This window comes from Pan paniscus, chromosome 2 (assembly GCF_029289425.2).
Source record: "Pan paniscus chromosome 2, NHGRI_mPanPan1-v2.0_pri, whole genome shotgun sequence".
Classification (NCBI taxonomy): domain Eukaryota; kingdom Metazoa; phylum Chordata; class Mammalia; order Primates; family Hominidae; genus Pan; species Pan paniscus.
In genome coordinates this window covers 11596724-11614926 of record NC_085926.1, presented here as the reverse complement: position 1 = coordinate 11614926, position 18203 = coordinate 11596724, and the positions used below count along the sequence as shown (strand labels likewise).

Below are 18203 nucleotides of genomic sequence, written 5' to 3'. Positions count from 1 at the left end.
GTTGTGAATTTGTTGTTGTCCAGCCTGAATGTTGTCATTGGCTCCCAAATTTTCCGCGAAATAAGTCCCAGCTCTTTATTTAGCGTGGCTCAGTAGAAAAAGTAGCTCTGGAATTTCCATAGAGAAGGAGAGTTTTGGTAGTGGCAGGTCTGATTGGAAGAGGTGCAAGCAAAGGTTTTACGTATGATCAATGTTTACTTTAGCGGCCCTGCGGTGCTAACGCCTTTGGATGACCAAGGCTCACCCTGCCCCCCAGCACCTCTTGCTGCTCTTTCACCCTTGCCCTCACCCTGCTGGCTCAGGGGTGCTGTGCTGTTGCCCCCTCAGGCTGTGCCGACCTTGCAGGATTTTGTTCACTGGGCCACTCCTGCTGACCCTTCACCATCTGCTCTGTGAAACCTCTCCGAGTGGTATAGGAGTTGGAAACATAGTCCCTGGAGCCAGACCTTTGGGTGTAAATCCAGTCTTTCCTATTTCTAGCTGTGACCTTGGGCAAGTTACTGAGCCACTTTTGGTGACCATTTCCTCCTGAAAATGAAACTAATGATAGTGCCTACTTCACAGGTAAATAGGAGTACGAAATGAATTCACATATATAAAGCTTCTAGAGCATCTCTTCTCAGTACCCAAATCCTGATTACTAATTTGCGGGGGGTGGCACTCTCTCCTCTTTTTCTCTGCTCTTTGCAGGTGCTGCCACCACTAACAATAAACTATAGGGAGGAAAAACCCAGTCAATTCCCTGAGAAGTCTCCAGTGTGACCACAAGTGTAGATAATATTGTTCCATTGTGTTAAAGTCATTCTAGGGAGTCTTAGAAGATTAGATGCATGTTGGTTCCTACAGAGGAAAAAGAAAAGAAAGGAGACTCGAGTTAATGCCTTGAGGCCTCTTACAATGTAACATCTTTGCTGCCTAGAGGGGCCTCTGTCTGCTGAGGTTCTGTGTATGGGTGGGAGGGCACTGTACAGGGGTGAATGGGGTGGAATAAGGGGAATATTGTGTAATCATCAATCGGCCTGATTTTTCCGACCTTCCTTCTCCAGCCCTATGGTGGCTCTAGACCAGCTCTAACCCCAAAATCTTAAGCAAGTTTGACCGCCCTTCCGCGTCAACACACCAAGTGTTCTGCGTTAGCCCACCAGGGAAGTGAGACTGCTGCATCCATGGTCTCTCAAAATTAAGCTTCATTGCATTACACACCCTAGGGCATAAGGAAAAACTGTTAACATGTAATTCTGCACTGCTTAGAGATGCCAACTTCTTCAACAGTTCTTGGACCTCATTATTTTATATTCTGTAAGTGTAGATGTGATGTATGTCACTTTATATTTTTGGGTTACCCACTCTTCTTTATATCCAGTAGGAAAGCATTTAAATGCATGTTTGTCGTTATGTTTCTATTTTTCATGATTGGTATAAAGATGAATGGCTCTAGGAATGTCATCTAGTCCATTAAGCTACCGCCTGCCTCTCTGATCCCTGAACGCTTGCTGTCAGCTCACCCAAGCTCAGCTGTACCTTTGAAGTGCAGGGCAAGCCTTTCATCTTCCATCATTTTCACTTAATGACAGCCCGGCCTTTGATCAGCTCAGTTTTCCTCTTTCTTTGGCTTCATAATAAGTCACTTGGAGCTAAGGAGAGATCTGAAGTAGGCCCAGAAACGGCCACAACTTTTCTGAGCACAATGGTTGATTGGCCTTTATATCTTAAGTAAATATACCAAAGGGAGTCAGCCCTTCCTGGCTTCTCATTGATAAAATTTGCTCACTGGGTAATGTAAACGTAAAAAGAGAGAGAGGTGGGAGGATAGAAAGAAACAGAAATGAAAAGTAAGCAACATCCCCATCCCCCAATATTTTAGGTTGATTAATTTGGGGAAACCTCCTTCACCTTCACACTCGAGTAGAGAACTTCTTGGCATCATGGGGATGATTTTGTTTAGGAAACACATTAAATTTTACATGCTAATGGAATATTTGTTTTCAGGTTAAATTCTATGACTTTTTTACTTTATTATTTAGTAGTCTCTTTTCTTGGAGCTTGGTAAGGAAACAAAAAGTCCTTGATTGTGTATAATTTTTGCATAAGGATCTTACGATTTCCCATTAACATTAAAATCTGTGGAATAAGTCTGCAATCGCACCTTTATAAAAAGCAGCTTTACAGATTTACCTATTCTTTGGTTATGCTGAACACCATTATTAAGCCATTTTTCTTAAGAAATAAATACATTTTGGTATTTAATTACTTACCCATATATGAAATTAGCTGTTTGACTCTCCAGTAACTCTCCAATAAATATTTTAATACTTTCTCAAGCTAGTCACATACTTTTGACTTCAGTTCTAATAGCCTCTTAGTTTTTTTATTGGATAATACAGACATCTTGTAATAATAGCTTACATAAACTATAATTATTGAGTAAAATTTATCTGTAAAAGCACTCCAGAATATACCATATACTGTGAAAAACCCAACATATCTGTATATTAGCCTGACACCAATCTAATGAAGGATGATGATTTTTTAGAATTGGTTTATTTTAATATAGGTAGATTTCATTGGAGTCAGTTTTTAAAAATCGGTATTCAGATTTTTCCCTCTATAAGTATGCATTATTATTTGATTTGTTTGATGTTCTTCACAACTCAGATTTTAGGAAATGTCTGTTGAATAAATGTTGATTAATCATGGATAAATGGAAGCTCGTAGCACAACCCCTGCCATCAAACAGTGGACATCTAAATTGTTTAAAGAAAATGAGTATACTGACAGTTTTCTTCAAGAATAAAAATGGAATCTTATTAGTACATAAAAACGTCACCTGACAGTGATTGAAATGTAAATATGAGAGGTTAATTAGACTTTGTTAGATCAACCTGTGGAACTTAAAATATGGAGTTCTAGCACTAACTCACTCTTCCTTGTTACATATTGATAAGCTAGGGAACAAGTGTAGCTTCCTGGCTTGTTCATCTCATAGTTTCTCAATTTATACGAAGGAAGGGTCAACATTGAGAGAGTTATTAGGAAGAAGATGAGGGTGGCCTGTTTCGGAAAGATCAGGTCAATGTATAATACTAGCTGGAATACCAGCTCTCTGATCTTTCCTTAAAATGTGTCTTCAACCTGCCTCTTCTCCATCCTCACTGATAGGAACATTGTTGAAGCTTCCTCACGTAACGCTTGCGTCCCTGCCCTGTTCCCTGACTCAGGTGTGTGCACCCATCTGGCATGGTGTGTTAGAGCACCCCTCACGGAAGCCTCCCTGTAGCTGTGTCAGTGCTTACAGTGGCTCCCTGTCAGTGACCCGCCTCGTCAGGTCTCAGCCGTTCACCTGTGTTCAGAGCCCTTTATTATCTGACCCACCTCTCTGTATCCAGCCTTAAGTCTAAGGAAACAAACCCGTTGTTCTAGTCCCATTGCTCTCGCACAAAGATGGCATCATTCCTGCTCTCTGCCTTGCCTCATACTCTTGTACCTGCCTGGAATGCTCATACCCATCATTTCTAAGTGTCCAAATCCTGCCTGTTTTTCAAATCCCACTCCTGTTAGAGTTAGAATTATTGTCTCCCTCATATAAAATGTGTGTGGCATCGCTCTCTTTTTTAAAAAAAATAAAAAGTGCATCTCTTTTTATTTTTTATTTCAAATTAATTAATATTTTAAAACTTCCCCATTTTAATTCCTACTATGATAAATGTCAGTAGATTAACCTACATAACCAGAAGCTCTTTGGGGGTCCTCAGTATTTGATTGGTAACAGCTTTATTGAGATATAACTAATATACCATGCAATTCACCCATTTCAAGAGCATCTGATTTATTTTGGCATTTATAATGTTCCATCCTTACAGTTCTTTATCTCCATAACTTATCACTCCCACTAGAACTAAAATTTTTGAGGCAAAGACCAGATCTCAAACATCTGTGTGTTTTCCTTAGTTCCTGGAGTAGTCCTACAAACATCCCAGGCACAACAATGCCTTTCAATGAACCACATCCTCTGATTTTTTTTCTGCCAGTCCTAAATTGTATACATTCTTTAGACAGGACTGGATTCAACAATTAGCCTTTTAAATAAGGGTTCCATGTCCATGTGTCAGTTTTTGGGGTGATGTGGCAGGGACACAAGTCCCACTTCATTATCGTTTTGGGATGAGGACTGTCTCAATAAGAGAGCATGGGTGGCAGCTTTTATGAAAGGACATAGCAAAGGACAAGGACAGGGCTTATCCCTGGAGCCTGCTCTAGGAAAGGAAAGGAGGCCCTAGGGAATGAGCTGGGTCTAGGAAGTGGCCTGAAGGCTTCCTAGCCTTGTGAAAATGTTTGTAAATAGTACCACCATTAGGCGATAGGATTAAGAGCCGTAACGCAGGATGCTTGTAAATGTTTTCAGACACTGAAGACCAAGGAACACTTACTTGCTGAGGAAGAGCTTGAAGAAGGTGAGGCTTGCACTCTAGACCAGACCTGAAAGTGAGGGACTGTTCCAGGCAGGTGGGAGGGGAGGTAGGAGGCATCCCCTGCATGTGCAGACCACACCGCAGGAGCAGTGGAGTCTGAGGGGCAGGGGAGGGAAGAGAAAGAGAGATGGGTAAGGCTGGAGAGAGAGTGTGAGATGGGCTGATCAGGTTGAGGCAGTTGAGCCTTTACTCCAGCAATCCAATCAGTCAGGGATCCTGATCTCTCGTGGTGGGAGGCAGGGTGGCCACGTTAGAAGACTTTCTTTCAGCCCCAGGGGTGAGGTGATGTGAGAAGGAAGAATGGAAAGGATGCAGTTTGGCCTAATAGCTTTTATTTGCCTGAACCATACAGGTCCCTTATTCAACAAATATTTGCTAAGCACCTGCTTTATTCCAGGCAGAGTATAAGCTACTCCTGATTGTATTGTCTGTCTTTCTTTCAGTGTGTTTTGTATGAAAATGTGTCCCCAGTTGGACTTGTGCTGAATTGTAACTGGGGACCCTGTCTTTAATCCAGCTTAGCTCTGCACTCTCAAACTGCAAATTAAAGGTGTGTAATAAATGAGTATGGGAAATAAAAATAATAGAAAAACAAAACCCAAACAAAAAAAATGAGTATGTGATTGAGTGACAATGACAGGATTCACACCCCCAAACTATTACTACAAAAGGGAGGAGCTTACTTGTTTCTAACAGAGCAAGGAGCAATCTATGTGTACTGCAGGCTCTGCTTCCCCAGTGATGGGATGGGCTGGTGCCAGGTCCTTCCGGTGTGGTGCAGTGCGGTGGGAGCACACAGTATCACCTGGGTAGTATTCTTGCCAAAAAGATTTAACTCAGATCTAATCATAAAGAAATGATTAGGCCACCAAAATTTGTAGGGACAGCTCATTGGTCTGCATTATTTAAAAACATCAATGTCACGGAAGAGAAAAGAATTCCTTTAGATGAAAGGAGATTAAAGAAACATGACACCTTCACTGAGCAGCATATGGTCCTTAATTAATGAAGTCTTCCCCCAACCTTCCCTGCCACCAAAAAAGAGACAGGTCAGTTCGGGAAGTTGGAATGTGAACTGGATATTAGATAATGACAATATGTCAACTTTAACTTTGTTGGGTATGATAATGGTATTGTGGCTCTGAAGGAGAATGTCCCTGTTCTTAAGTATTTAGGGTGAAATAAGATGTCTCCCACTTATTAATACTTTCAAAAATCACAGCAAGAAAACATGTATGCATGCAGCTAAAACAAACTGACAGAAATGCTTATGATAGGTGAATCAAGGTAAAGAGAATGGGATGTTCTTGTTCTCATTCAACTTTTTGGGTAGCTTTAAAATTTTTTGAAATTAAAAGTTGGAAAAATTAAAATGATTTACTTGGGCACGTAGCTGTTTCAGTAGTAAGGTTGACTGAAGCTGACTTTAAGTTACTCGCTTTACTTGTCTTCAGGGTTGTCAGGCTCTCGAATGGTGTGCGTGCCCAAGTCCCTAATCCTGCTTCCACTGTGTCAGGACTGAGACATCTTTGAACTTCGTGTCCTATTTTAATCCTTGGAAAATTCACTCTGTGGCTTCTGAAACCAGCATATTTAGCAATAGTAAGGAATACAGTGAGTTAATGAATTTCCGTGGGAAACCTGAATGGCTGGCTGAGATATCTGACTTGGGAATGTGTCTCGTCCCCGCTACCTGCCCACTGCAGCTCCGTGGGGGGCTTGGAACTGATAATGAGATTTCACGATCAGAATCAGGGGGCCTATACACAGCCTTCCTTCAGCACTCTGTATGCCAGTGAGAAATTTGAACTGGTTTCCGGGACCACCATCTTACTCCTCAGGGTCTGGACTGGAACCTACTGCAGAGAGCAAGATCGCCTGTTTGGCGGTAGCACACAATGGTGTTGTTGAGAAATGAGTAGTTTTTGAGTTGAAGCCAGCAGCACGTCACAAGGGACGCTGCCAGGCAGCTCAGCCCAGGTAGATGGCACCAAAAGGGGTGCTCTTGGGGCTGAGGCTGACAAGAGGTACTCAAGTCGGGTTTTGAAAGTGCAGATGAGTATGCATTGGCAGAGAGGGCTTCTGAACACATTCTAGGGAGGGAGAAAGGTGCGTGGAAGAAAGCCTGTAAGTCCAGAGTGTGTGTGGGGAGGAGGTGGCACCGTGCCGGGTATCGCTCTGAGCCTGTGTGTGGGTTCACACTACCATTTTCACACATGTGGAAACAGTCATAGAAAGTCAGGCAGCTGCTCTGAGAGTACGTCGCCGGCTCCTGGTGGAGCAGATTCGGAGCACCCACTCACCCAGGCTCTTGGGTACTGTGTCTCCTGACCCCTTCCATCGGCTGGTGCTGACTGTATTCGAGGCGGGGGCCTCTCATGAGTAGCGAGAAGGACAGTTAGAGGTTTCCTTTGTTCAGCCATCTTATCCTTCAAATGGGAATTTCACCAACAGATGGAATCCAACAAACAGTGTAATAAATAAATTGCCTGTTCTGGGCTGGGACCTTTATATGAATTCTCATTGATTCGCATAGAAATCCCTCACGGTAGTTGGATAGAGGCTCAAGAGAGATGAAGAGACTGCTAAGATCATACATTTTTCTGACTCCACAGCCCACTTTCTACTATGTTTTTCTGTCACTGGTAGAGTGGTCAGGGATACAGAAATGAATGAGCTGCTCCGTGCCTCCCAGAACAGTACCCGGGACCACGTGCGAGGTATTAACAGAGAAGAGCAGCACGTGGCGAATTCTTCCATTAGGCAGCCTGTGGGCAGGGCCATTCTAGAGGCTCGGAGTGTTACGGGAGATCAGAAGAGGGAAAGTTTAGTTTTCTGTTCTCTCTCTGCACTTCCAAGACTGTGTCTCTTTTTTCCCCCTCTAGTGATCAGTGCCTGATTCCAGGACTCAACCATCTCAGGGCCTGTGGCAAAGTCGTACCCTCTGGAATTCCCTCCAATTAAAGAATGTTTTGAAAATGCAGATGGTAGCATATGACCTTCGGTGCTTAACCTGTCACATGGTACAGGGCTTGCAGACAGAAGTTTTTTGAGTATTTTTACCAAAACACTTACATTTTGAAGAGATCATACCATTACCAGCTTAATCCCTCTGTTCCGTGGCAACCAGGGTCCCTCCGGAGGCTTGGCTCAACTGCTGAAGAGGTTTGAACAAGCTTCTTTTTTTTTTTGCTTACCCTCATCCAGCTACTCCTTCTAAACATTTATAAGCTCTACCAGGGAGGAAATTGAGCCCCTAGCAAAGTGCCTGATTCCAATACCATCTGCTAACAATTTACTTTCATAACTCTCCTCCTTCTCATTAACAGTAAAATGTTACAAAAGTAGATTTGCAAGTAAATATAGTGCAGAATTTCTGCCAGGCTTTAAGAGTCTTTTCCATTAAGGAGGACTGTGCACTTGGTGTTAAAGGTTCTGAGCTGGCTTTGTCTCCTTGGGGTTCACCGGTGATGTGTCAGGGCCATGTCAGTGCGTGTGACCCCTTGGACCACTGTTCTAATAGGCAGATGCCAGTCCTTAGCCTGCACGAGCACAGCCACAGCGGAGCTCGCACTCTAAGCGGGGACTGCACTTTCCTAGTTTACTCAGAGGCCTCTGAGGCTACCTGAGAGCCAGAGTCTAGGGAATGGAGGACCAAGAATAGAAGGTAGGTGTCGTTACTAAATCTGCATCGGGAAACCAGGGAAGTGGATGAGTGTTCAATCTTTTTTGTTTGTTTTGTGTTTGATCTTTTTGAATCTTATGATTTACAAAGCTAAAACCCAACCTCAAACCTAGATCTGATGATCTTCAGGCTGTTTGTGTTGTGTTACATACCTGAGTTTTCTTCAAGCCAAAATGATATGTATAGTAAGACATTAGTTTGACCCCACTTACTCAATGTTAATTCCACGGAGGTTGCAGTGTTACATAGTCTATCAAGATACAGTTCAGTTGTAAACTAAATCCAACAGGGTAAATGAGACAGCAGGGACTTCTATTAGCCCTGAAGACAATAAAATGATTTAAAGCAGTATAGAACTTCCTAATTAAATGAATAACAATGTGTGGATGTGACAAGTTTTAATTTAAAGTATTTTTAGTGCTTTTTGGTATTCAGAGTAACTGCAGTTCATTAAAAAACTCTTTAGTGTATATTCACAATAGATGTTGAGAATTATAGACATAATTTCTTTGGCATTCTTTTATCGTTTCCCCTTCAGCCCCTGTAAAATTATAGCTATTAATACTTGAAACCAGAGGCGCCAGCAGACACCATCCCTCCTGCACCAGCATCATCAGTACGACATGTCTGGGAGCAGGTCCCACCTCAGACCCACTGCCTCCCCATCCAAAGGAGGCCCCAGCCTGGTTTGTGAACACAAACCTAGTCCTCCTCTCTTACAGGCAAGCAGAAGAATTCCTGGGAGGTCGAGGTTCCTCTGGCTGGTGCAGGGCAGATGATCACCAAGTCAGAGGGGCAGGCCGCAGCTGTCCACTTGCCCAGTGCCCAGCCAGGAAACCCATTCTCCTCCCTTGCCAGCCCATGTGTTTGTTTCCTCCTGTGCTCAGGTGGTTCTGGCCTGGAAGCGGCATCTGTACGTTCAGTTGCTTTCATCTCAGTCCCACTATGTTAGGTCAGACAGATGGGACAGTTGCAGCTGTTCATCTTCGGTGTCAGAACCAGGTTTCAGTCCTGTCCTCTCTTCTTTCCTCTCTGGATTAGTTTCCTGGGGCTGCCAGAATAAAATTCCGCAGACTGGGTGGTTTAAACAACAGAAATGTATTAACTCACTGGTCCTGGAGGCTGGAAGTCTGAGATCAAAGAGTCAGCGGGCTTATTTCTCCGGCGGGCTCTCTCCTTGGCTTGCAGATGGCCGCCTTCTCTTCTCCCATATCCTCGCATGGTGGCCTTTCTGTAATGTGTCTTTGTCCTAATCTCTTGTTATAGGGACAACAGTCAGATTGGATTAATGACCTCATTTCACCTTAATTACGTCTTTAAAGTCTCTGTCTTCAAATACAGCCATGTTCTCTGCAGTACTGGGGTTTGGGACTTTAACGTGTTAATTCCAGGGGTGGGCATGGTTCAGCCAATAAGCTCCCCTTCCTCCCGCCCCCTCCCCCTCTCTTCTCCCCCTTCCTCCCTCCTCAACTGTCTTCCTCCCGTTTATTTTCCTCAACCAGTGAAGCATCTTGCACACCTAGAAAGATGATGGAAGTTGGGGAGTCTAAATCCCAGGTTTCTACTTCCAGTGCTTCCATTAATCAGCTTTGCGACCTTGAGAAATTCACGTAATTCTTGAAACACTAGTTTCCTCGGCTGCAAGGCGGGAGCTCTTCTTCCCCGCCTCCCTCACAGGGCTGCACTAAGAAAAGTCAGAACAATAGATCATGTTGTAATATGCTTATAAAATAAAACACACTCATAGAAGATACAGGAAGGCTTCTACAAAGTATAGTGTGTATGAAATGATTTAGATTCCTTGAAATTCTAGTGAAGATGGCATATGCTTCACTTCTACCAGTTTTATTGTGCTGTTGTTATCCTTATCTATATTATTAGCAGTCCAAGATAGAGGCTGTACTCTCTCAACACAATCTCATCTTTGCTCTTAAACAAAAAGAGTAGAGCTGCTCAAACCAAGCCCAGTCCAGGGTGTGGACCCTGCACAGCCCTTCCCAGTCCAGCCGGCTCCCCCGAGGCGAGGTCAGGCTCTGCACGATTAGAGCTGAGCCTGGGGCCGCCCAGAGCATTATAGTATGAGAGGTGCTTTGTGTTGCCACCCAAGGGCTGGGGGATTGCAGGCGATCCTTGCGCTTGGGCAGACAGCACGTCACGGCTTTTATCTGCCGGCTCGCATTGCAATGGGCGTCCTATAAAAAAAGAAAAAAGTGAGCCAGAATGGGGCTAGCCACAAGTTGAACAATTTGAAGGAGATTGACTTCACGGTGTCTTGTCCCCAGCTGCTCGACCGTGAGACAAAGAAGTATTATTTGAAAGAAAGTGAGTAAGCCCTGGCTGCCGGGGGCTTCTGCCCTGCACAGTGATGAGAGGGTGAGATGTGAGAGGGGCGTGGAATGTGGGAGCAGGGTCCTCTTACCAGGGTGCCCTCTCGCCAGGACATGATGTCAGTCGGTTGCCATGGGCTGTGGTCAGCCTGAAGGAGACACATCAGTGCAGCGCGGCTGGCTTGGCCGACCGAGCTATGGTTTTGCTTCTTTGATTTAGGTTCAAACATGATAAAGGGGCTGGGAGTGGGGCTGAACATAAAGCCTTAGACACAGCGGAGATTTAAGTTGTGGACTTAAACTCTCTGTTCGGCACGGCATAGAGATCTTTGTCAAAAATCTATCCTTAAAAGTTACAGCAAGATACATTTGACTGTAGTTTACCCTCTCCTTCTCCATAAAGACATTCTCATTTCACCCTGTGCTGTTGGTCTTATCTCCAGAAAATGCCCATAAATACCATTATTTTGATTAATTGCTCAGAGCCATGCCATCACCTCCCATGCAGCCCACACCCCAATCTGGCGATGGGCCCGCACAGTTGGTGAGGGGCCATGTGGCCGAGACCCGGGTTCCCATTGCTAACGCCGCCTTATCCCTGGGAGAGTCCATTAATCCCCCTGAAACCCAATCACTCGCCCCATCTCTGTGTTGAAGGTCATGGCCCTGATTGTTCTGTTCTATGAAAATCGAATCTGCATTTGGTGAACCAGATTCTATTTGTCCAGGTTTCAGCTGGCTACAACTTTCTTGTAGTATTCGAATAAATGAATGTTGCTGGAACTTGGAGAACTAGAAGAGTCCTTGTTTTTTAATGAAATCTCCCTTAATCATGAGATGCTAATAATTAGCTAATCTCAAAAAATTTTGTTAGTTGATTGCTTTGTTGAATCTGCTTTTTCTACCACTATGTAAAAGTTTGGAAAGTATTTCTTGATGAGCAGTAAAAGGAAACTTAACTTTAGAAGATGTATCTCTTATGGAAGATGTAGTCCATTAGAGCCAAAAGTAGGCTGTCAAGATGATCTAATCAAACCACTTAATTTTGTGAGTGAAGAAACAGAGGTTAGGCCAGGCTCGGTGGCTCAGGCCTGTAATCCCAGCACTTTGGGAGGCCAAGGTGGGTAGATAACTTGAGATCAGGAGTTCTAGACTACCCTGGCCAACATGGTAAAACCCCATCTCTACTAAAAAATTTGAGAAAAATTAGCCAGGCATGGTGGCGAGCACCTGTAGTCCCGGCTACACTCGGGAGGCTGACGCAGGAGAATCACTTGAACCCAGGAGGCAGAGGTTGCAGTGAGCCAAGATCTCGCCACTGCACTCCAGTCTGGGCGACAGAGTGAGACTCCATCTCCAAAAAACAAACAAACAAAAAAAGAAATGGAGGTTGAAGAGACCAGTGCTGTTTTGAAGCCTCTGGAGTTAGGTTCTGTGTGAATCATTGTTTTATGTACCACTGAAAAAGAAGCAATCTTGGCTGTTAATATATGCCAATTATTTGTAAGATAAACTTCAGTCTCAGCAATATTAAAATGTAGGAAATAGTCTTAGAATCTTTGAGCTATGGTAATAACAGGATTACAGTGGGGTTACATTTTCCACGGTTCCTCCCTGTCCTCCTCCCCTCTTTCTATTTTGACTTTGAAAGCAGAATTTTCTTGTGATATTTTGTCAAAATCATATTATAGCACAGCATAAAGCAAGGTGATTCTCTTTTTTCATTTCTCTCTGTTAAACTTCTCTGCCATTGAAATAAACATGCTGATTCTTGTGAAATCTTAGGCCAAAATCTTTGCTTATCTTCTTTGGGGAAATTTGAAGGAATATTATTGATCCATGTGTTAGAATTGCCACCATGCCAAAAAACCACAGGAGTTAATTTTGTATATATTCGGCATTTTTCTTCATTTTATCTAGGCATTTTTCTAACGTGTGCCTAGATAAAATTATCTTCATGTAAAAGGCCAAATACATTTAAAAAATAAAACTTCTTTAGTTGTCATTGGGAATTTGAAAGAAGTAAAACTGACAGTTGTAGTTAAGCCAACTTGTAAAGCTTAAAATACGGGGTTACTCAGCTCAAATCTTCCTTCTGTTTATTTTTGAAAAAGAAAGATAATCTTTTCTCCTTTTTCAATTGCCAGACCATTGTGAAATTTCGAATACATGTTAGAACAAGAGGAAAAAGCCTCTTGCACTCCCAAGATAAGTTCCTTTTGGTGTATGTGCTTTTGCCTCCCACCCTTGTGGTCAGGGTCTGTATACATTTCATCATTTATTTTTGTGACAGTACTTTGCACAGCCTTCAGCGTGTCACAGGCACTCGACACACTGATTAAAAGCTGAGCTGCAGCTTTATAGGATCTGATGAATCCAAGAGCCTAAGTCACCTCAAGTGTTTCACTAATGTGACTTTTTTTAGCTTAATAAATAATGTTTTAAAAATTATCTGACTTTAATATTGTAGGGAGATGTAACTGTAATAACAAAAGGTTTGTTTTTATTTCTGGGGAAATTCACGAATGCCTGTTCTTAATTGTTTAATAGTTTAGTGTGAAAAGCCTGAGAGAAAAAAGAATCTAATGATATTGGAGCCTTATACTGCTTATAAATATATTCTTATTTTGGAGGAGGAAGAGGTAACATTTCTACTGAGACATAATTCACATACTATACAATTCACCCATTTAAAGTCTACAATACACTTCAGTGGTTTTTAGCATATTTAGAGTTATGCAATTTTTATCACAATCAATTTTAGAAGGTTTTTGTCATTCCCCCAAAGAAACCTGCCACCCGTGAACTGTCACCTCCCATTCCCCCTTCTCCCAGCCCTCAGCACCGACTCACCTGCTTTCTGCCTGTGAGCCTCCCTCTTCTGACATTTCATAGAAGTGGAATCAGACAGTAGGTGGCCTTTTGTGTCTGCTTTCCTTCACTCAGCATACTGTTTTCTAGGTTCATCTGTGTCATGGCATGAATCAGTATCTTACTCCTTTTTATAGCTGCATATTATTACATCATGGATATTTCATTTTTTACATCTGTTAGTTGATGGACATTTTGGTTGTTTCCACTATTTAGCTATTTTAATAATGCTGCTATGAACATGCATGTACAAGCTTTTGTGTGGACATGTTTTCATTTCTCTTGGTTATGTACCCAGGACTAGAATTGCTAGGTTATGTGGTAACTCTGTGTTTCATCAGTTGAGGAGCTGTCAGACTGTTTTCCACCATGGCCATGCTGTGTCCGGAGTTGGTTCCTTCCAGTGGGTTCTTGGTCTCGCTGACTTCAAGAATGAAGCTGGGGACCTTCGTGGTGAGTGTTACAGCTCTTAAAGGTGGCACGGACCCAAAGAGTGAGCAGCAGCAAGATTTATTGTGAAGAGCAAAGGAACAAAGCTTCCACAGTGTGGAAGGGGACTCGAGTGGGTTGCCGCTGCTGGCTGGAGTGGCCAGCTTTTATTCCCTTATTTGTCCCTGCCTATGTCCTGCTCATTGGTCCATTTTACAGAGTGCTGATTGGTCCATTTTACAAACCTTTAGCTAGCCACAGAGAGCTGATTGATGCGTTTTTACAGAGCGTTGATTGGCACATTTTACAAACTTCTAGCTAGCCACAGAGCACTGATTGGGTGCGTTTTACAGTCCTAGCTACAGGGTGCTGATGGTGCATTTTACAATCCTCTTATAAGACAGAAAAGTTCTCCAAGTCCCCACCCAACCTACAAGTCCAGCTGGCTTCACCTCTCAATGCCACTTTACAATTCTACCAGCAGCATACACATGTTCCAACTTCTCCACGTCCTTGCTAACACTTTTGTATTGTCTTTTGATTATAGCCATCCTAACAGGTGTTAGTGGTATCTCTTTGTGGTATTGATTCACATTTCCTTGATGGCTGACGATGTTGGACATCTGATATGGTTTGGCAGTGTCCCCACCCAATCTCATCTTGAATTGTAGCTCCCATAATTCCCACGTGTTGTGGGAGGGACCCGGTGGGAGATAACTGAATCGTGGGGGCGGTTTCCCCCATACTGTACCTGTGGTAGTAAGTCTCACAAGATCTGATGGTTTTATAAGGGAACATCCCTTTCTCTCATTCTCATTCTCTCATCTGTCATCATGTAAGACATGCCTTTCGGCTTCCTCCATGATTGTGAGGCCTCCCCAGGCATGTGGAACTATGAATCCATCAAGCCTCTTTTTCTTTATAAATTACCCAGTCTCGGGTATGTCTTTATCAGCAACGTGAGAACAGACTAATACAACATCTTTCCATGTGCTTATTGGCTATTTTCATATCTTCTCTTCAGAAATGCCTATTTAGATCCTTTTCTATTTTTTGTTATCTTTTTAATTGTTGTAAGAGTTCTTCTTATATTTTTAAATAGATCTTTAAACACTCCTTATTCTATAGCATCTTTGATCTTTAACATATCCTAAAGCTCTGTAAACTGCCTGCCCTGTCACCTTGCCTCATTGATTCAGTAGGTCAGTTGTGCTCTGCACTCTCAGGTTTATTAAATGAATTAAATGCCACCTGCTTCCAGGAGCATAAAATAAAGTAGGGAGGGAAGCACCAGAGTGATAAGTTTCTATAGATGTTCAGAGGAAGAGGAGATGACCTTCAGCTGGAGGAATCAAGGAGGACAGCCTGATGGAGGAGGCATTTTAAGTGGTTTTGCAGGATGCATGAACTTAAATGAGAAGATTGGGGGAAGAACAAGTTCTCTGTGGAATGGTGATGAGTCTAGTTTAACTTATTGGGCTGAAATTTTCAGGGATCATAAAGAGGAATACTAGGAATAAAAATGAGAAAGGCAGTTGGGGTTTCGAATGCAGAAGAAGTCTGCAGTCACTGGACATCTGGGGTGAGGATGGGCCAACATGCTGAGAATGGCGCTTTGGAAGATGGAATTCACAGAGCTGTGTAGGATTGGGGGTGGGGGGGGCGTGGGGGCGCTTTGGAAGATGGAATTCACAGAGCTGTGTAGGATTGGGGGTGGGCGGGGGCGTGGCGGGGGATGGAAAGCAGCCCTGCTGGGTTTCCATCTCAGAGACTGAGATGCATTAGAAGACAGAAAGGCCTGTAGTTAAACTCCTGTAAAAGTTGTTCAATCTCACGGTTTCCAAATTTATTTGACCCCAGGGTCACCCTTGTTTTTTTCGATGAATAACATCTGAGGTACATACCTTGAGTTTTGCTGTCTTAGTTCACCATTACACAAGTAACAATTTCTTTGTAAATGTTGGTTAGTTGGTTGGTCACTTGTTGATCATAGAATTGCATCAGTAATTCTAAGAGCTGGAAAGAACATGACACATTAGCTAGTCCAGCCCCTTGTTGTATGGAGGGAGGCCCAGAGAGGGGAAGCACGTGCCCAAATTCACCCCATCCTAAATAAAGGAAGAGTCAAGATTGCAATGCAAGTGTCTTATCTCCCAGACCAAATGTTTGCTTCAGTTTTACTAAAATAATTTTAACCCCACCACACATACAACAGTTACCACTCTTGTCTAAAATACAAGTGTTGGGTTAGGGCCATCTAGGGAGGGGCCCCAAAGATGCATAAAGGCACATAACTGAACGGACCTGTCCCTGACCTTATGTGCGGATTATTTTCCTTTGCTGTAAGCCTTGTGTGAGGCTGCACAGTCTTAGGATGAGGCATTGTCTGATTGCAGAGGCCATGGGTTCTTGCCTCCAGCTAACCTGTTAACTGGAGAATCTTGGGTAAGTCACGCTATGTTTTGGGGCACAGCTTCGTCATCCATCAAATGAGGCAAACCGTGCTTCCTGGGCTCCTTCCGGCGCCGGCAAGCTGAGATGCTGAAGTACTACAGCACGCATTTACCACCGTCTCCCGGGGACCTGGAGGAGGCGTCTGTCACAGTCCCTGGTGAAGGACACCTGGAGTGCCTTCATGGGGCCTGTAGCCCCAGCCCCGGTCCCACCCCCACCCGTGGGTTAGAAATCTCCAGTGTTTTCTGAGGATTCTTGTGGAATTTTTTTCCATGTTAGACATCAGTGATTCAGTCTTAAAGATAAGCACTGCATCCGTTGGATGAACTTAAAAATGCAAACAAGCACGAGAATTTTTACTAGGATGGAAACTGGGGAGGGGAGTGGGAATGTTGTTCTTAACCCAAGCGTTTTGCTTTCCGCGTCACAGTGTATGCTGGTGGAATGAGTGACGGCTCCTTTTTTGGAGTGATTTCAGTCTGTTGCTGTAGTGGTTGTTTTCCATAGCAACTCTTGTTGCTACACAGCTGGCATCTGATGAAATGATGACCACAGTTCGGGGGTCCAAGCCCGAGGACTCCTCATCCCCTCGCATCCTGCCAGGAGTGTTGAGAAACCCTGGGTGGAGAGGAGGGTCAGCTGGTGCCATTTTGATGAGGTTTGATTTGCAGTTGCTGCTTTCCTGGGGGTATCATCAGGGCTTCCCAGAAAGTTAGCTGGGCTTGGGCTTCTGAAGCTTTCCCTTGGAAACACCCTCTTCTCTCTTTGTGGAGGAGGAAGTAGCACAAATAACGGAGATAATTAGAAAGGATATTTTTCTAATTTATGAAGGTATAAAGATGAGCACTGCTTTTTTTGTTTTTTAAAATGAAAATTACTAAATAGGGAGTATAGGCCAACCAAGATCATACTGAATTTCTGAGTGTGGCAGGCCAGCGTGAGGCCTGTGTTTTAGGTATCTCATTTAAAATGGAAAGTTCCAGTTTGCTTTGGGGCCAGAATCCTTAAAAGAAATCCTGGCTGGAGGTGTATTATGGGTCACTGTATATTTGCTAGTTTATATCTTGCTGAGTAAATTGGCCAAGTTTTTATTTTTCCTGGTAAATATTCAGAGGGTTTTTCCTCACTCCTTTCTCCAACAAAATCATATTTGTCATATGTGTATGAAGTAAATGACTGTTAACACTGTCCACACATCTGTGATGATATGAAAATTAGTGGTGGCAAACAAAGATTCCTTTTCTTAGGTACCACAAGGCCTCAGATGAAGTTGACTTTATCCTCGTATTACTCTCAAATTGTGACCAAATGGAAAGAAAACTGGTCAGGTCCGAGAGACCAAAATGTTCAGCACAACAAAAGGGTTATTATTTGTGAAAAATTTAGGTGCTCCCCCCATGTGACTTAGAAAGTTTGAAGTTTTCTCTTAAAGTAATCATTCGTCTTTATAAAGTTTAGAAGGTACACAAGCTTTATTACTATGAAAGGCTATGCTTATTTTAATTCACAGCGAGGCACAAAGTGATTGCCTAATACAAAACTTTTTAAGATAATAATGAAAAACGCCAAGATGTCAAATCAAATGGAAATGTGGACCCTAATTTGATTGCCTAATTTCGAAACATGTTTCAGAACTGCACCTACCCATGTATTATGCTTGCGATAAGTTATATGCCAAAGCTTTGTGCTGATAATATTTTAATGTGCAATTTTTAGTGTACTGTAAGAATTAAACATTTATTTCCCATTAAACGATGTATTTATATTTCTTTTAACTTTCGGTACAAATGTGTGAACTGTTAGCCCACACACTTTCCTCATTCTTTTAAAAGAAATTAAATACCAAGACTATATTAGAAAAAAAAAAACAGAACAAGCAGGAAAAGTGAGTTGGGCATAGTGGTTTCATGAATGCAGTGAGGTCATTCTCCTATCTGTATCGAGTGGAATACCCACACGTGAAAAGAC

General features: G+C 43.0%; 1 protein-coding gene across 4 annotated transcripts in view; it reads left to right on the top strand.

Moving 5' to 3' along the window:
* Positions 1 to 18203, top strand: part of VGLL4 (vestigial like family member 4) — a 165983-nt gene that overhangs the window by 100978 nt on the left and 46802 nt on the right. The window lies entirely within an intron of this gene.